Source organism: Mustela lutreola, chromosome 11 (assembly GCF_030435805.1).
Source record: "Mustela lutreola isolate mMusLut2 chromosome 11, mMusLut2.pri, whole genome shotgun sequence".
Lineage (NCBI taxonomy): Eukaryota > Metazoa > Chordata > Mammalia > Carnivora > Mustelidae > Mustela > Mustela lutreola.
Genome location: NC_081300.1, coordinates 66,690,386 through 66,693,754, shown reverse-complemented (window position 1 = coordinate 66,693,754; position 3,369 = coordinate 66,690,386). Strand labels below are relative to the sequence as shown.

Genomic DNA, 3,369 nt, shown 5'->3' with positions numbered 1-3,369 from the left:
GCAGACATCTAGTGTCCCTCCCCTCCTGTCAGAAAAGGGCAGTGTCTGATTGTCCACCTTGTGTAGTGTCATTGGTCTCAGTGGAGAGCTGAGCCTCCATCCCACAGGAGCATCAGAAAGCCTGGGCAAGGTGGGGCCAGTGGGCTACTTGGCAATCCAGTTCTTCCCACCTATAATTTTGGCAGATCCCCAGAAGCTCAACAGAAGTTCATCCACCAGCAGGAACACTGATTGGTGATTTAAGGCAGAGCTGTTCTGCATTCATATACCCCTGCTGGTGACCGTGGGGCCAGTAAGAGCATACCCTGAACTCCCACCTAGCATTAACACAATGAATTAGGGACTGCAAGGCAGGAATGCTGGCTTTGCATTTGACCCCTCCCTTCCTGTTGTCAGTGAGGGCACAGAGCCCAGTGAGTTGCTGAAAATTTATCCTCTGCACCTCCCTTCATACCTGGGCATCCCTCTCTGGGGTCAGCAGGGTCCAGCTCAGATCCGGTCTCACAACACCCCCACTCACACAGTGGGCACTTGGAGGGGACACTCTTGCCCCACTTCCTCCAGCAGGGAGTCAGCAGCAAGACTATGAGATTGAACACTCCACTTTTCCTGGGGCCACTGGGAAGCTGACATAAAATCCAAGACCTCTTGCTGCTCCGCAAGGGGGAGAATCACCTGATGATTGAAGGAAGGTAATTGGGACCCCAACATTATTTGATAAATATCCAAAAATATCCAAGATCCAGGAAAAATGACCAAATTGTCTTGACAAGAACCAGGAAAATCAAACCTTGAATGAGAAAGGAGACTCAACCATCACAAACACTGAGGTCCCTCACATGCTGACATTATGGAACAGATATTTTCAAGCAACAATCAGAAAATCCATCACAGGGGCCTCTACAAAAACTCTTAGAATACACGGAAAAGGCAGAAATACGCCATTGAAATAGAAGTCATCAAAACACACCAAGTGGAAAGTATAGAAGTTAAAAATACAACAGATGACACTGAAAAAGAAAACTCTCTGGAGAGACTCAAGAGTAGGTAACACCTACTTAGGATATGTTTGTTGAAAACACAAATGGGCTACATTCATTCTGCCTGATTTCCACACCCATGAGTGGTCTCCTGAGACTGTCACCAGGCGGAGCTGTTCACCCGCTCAGAGCTGGCAAGGCCTGAAACCAACTGAAATAGTTCCACCTGACTGGGCCCTGCACCACTGCTCACTGTCTGGGAGAGAGTTGCCAGCAGCTGCTTCCTCTCAGGGGACAAACTCAGAGTGCTTAACTTCCCCAGCCCATCTCTTTGGATTTCAGCTACAAGCTGGGCCTAGGACCCAGAACCAAATGGCACTATGGGCTCATATTTGCATAATACGCCACCAAACACACCCTTTCCCCCCTGGAGCTCAGGAGGAGATAAAAGACACATCCCAGGGACCAGCACCAGTTGTAAGGCCACGGGACCTTTGGGAAGTCCACATCATGACCTGGACTCCACTCTTCCTACTCCCCTTCCTCACCTACTGCCCAGGTTCATGCAGATTTGACAGCCATCGTTTGGAGGGAATCCCTCTGCCTTTACTCTTCATTCTAATATGTGTCTATTTTCATTTCAGGGACCAGTTCTGAGGCTGTGGTGACCCAGGAGCCCTCACTGACTGTGTCCCCAGGAGAGACAGTCACTCTCACCTGTGCCTCCAGCTATGGTGCAGTCAGCAATGGACATTTTCCATGTTGGTTCCAGCAGAAGCCTGGCCAATCCCCTAGGACATTGATTTATAATACACACAATAAACCTTCCTGGACCCCTGCCCGATTCTCAGGCTCCCTCCTTGGGGGCAAAGCTGTCCTGACCCTCACAGGGGCTCAGCCTGAGGATGAGGCTGAGTACCACTGCTTCCTGCAATATGGTGATGGGAGGCACAGTGAGAGACCCAGATGAGGAAGGAAGACATAAACTGTTGTTTCACAGTGCATGGGTACAAATAAGATCATAAGATGTTGGCATCACATAACCAGATACAAGATAGCTCTCAGGGAAGCCCAAATATAGACCATCCTTAATCAGACAAAGAATCAAGGTATCTGAATTGCTTCCCATTCATGTTTGAGTCCTGAAGTAGAATAAATATATCAATGTCTTGGGAGGAACTGGTCCAAAAAGCAGATTTCAGTGCTTTTATATTGGACAAGGATCTCTATGTGCATGGATCAGAACTAAAATTTGAGGCAAAACACATTTCCTCCAGAAAAAAAAGAGCATCTCCAATATTCTTTGTCAGCTAAGAACAGAGGAAACACTCATTTAGCATATTTCTAAAGTTTCATGATGCACCTGACTGGTTCAGTAAAAAAAGGGTGGGACACCTGATTTCAAGGTCTGAGTTTAAGTCCCATGTTAGGTCCAGATATTCCTTAAATAAATAAATAAAACCCTCAAAATTTTTAAAAATAAGCAACATAAAGTTTATTGTATTAGGTTGCACTTTAACACAATGTAAATATATTCTATACTTTTTAAAATATTAACAATTATTAATATTTTTGTAATGATACTTCCTCCTTAATACTCTGGGATAAATTGCATCCTCCCAAAGAACATATGTTGAAGTTGTAGCCCTGAGGACTTAATAATATGCCCTGATCCAAAAATAGGTCCATCATAGAAGTAATTGGTTAAGGTGAGGCTATATTGGCAGAAGGTGGCCTTCTAGTCCAGTATGACTAGTGAGCTTAAAACAGGATGGCCACATGGAGACAATAAGGGCACCATGGGAAGCTGGAGGAAGAGTGTGCAGAGTTCGCAGCTTCACCCAGGGAGTGCCAAAAATTGCTCTCAAACTGCTAGTTAGTCAGGGGGAGCAGGGAAAGATTCCCCTACAAGTTCTAGAGGGAACATGGCCCCACTCAATGAATCTCAGGCTTTTAGCCTCCATGCCTATCAGATAGTCACTTTCTTGAAGCCATCCAGTTTGTGCTACTTTGTTATGGCAGCCCTAAGAATCTAAAATATCACATGGTCAGTATCTTTCTGAATTTGAACACTTTCTTCCCAATGGGTTTTTAATTGTTACACAATTACACAAAAAGTTTTGTTGATATTTCATATTTTGCTCATGTTTCAAGCACTCCTATTGTCATGGAAGGTTACTACAAGTAATTTGTCCTGAGTTTAAAAGTCTAGAAATAGAGAATTACTGCTTAATAGTGCTGAAACATTGCATTCAAAAGATAGACAGCCATTAGGTGGTTCCAATTGATTATCAGTGCAGAAGACTCTGAAATTGTGAAGTTGTGAAGATTATCTTGCTTGTATTAAAATGCATCTGGATCTAGTGAGTGAAAAGGGAGATCCCTACTA

The 3,369-nt window shown here is 44.6% G+C and overlaps 1 long non-coding RNA gene across 1 annotated transcript; it reads left to right on the top strand.

The window, feature by feature from the left end:
* Positions 1 to 1,249: 1,249 nt before the first annotated feature.
* Positions 1,250 to 1,844, top strand: LOC131811392 (uncharacterized). Its single transcript, XR_009345921.1, has 2 exons — positions 1,250 to 1,539; positions 1,625 to 1,844. It is a non-coding gene; the product is annotated as an uncharacterized LOC131811392 (long non-coding RNA).
* The last annotated feature ends 1,525 nt before the right edge of the window (positions 1,845 to 3,369 follow it).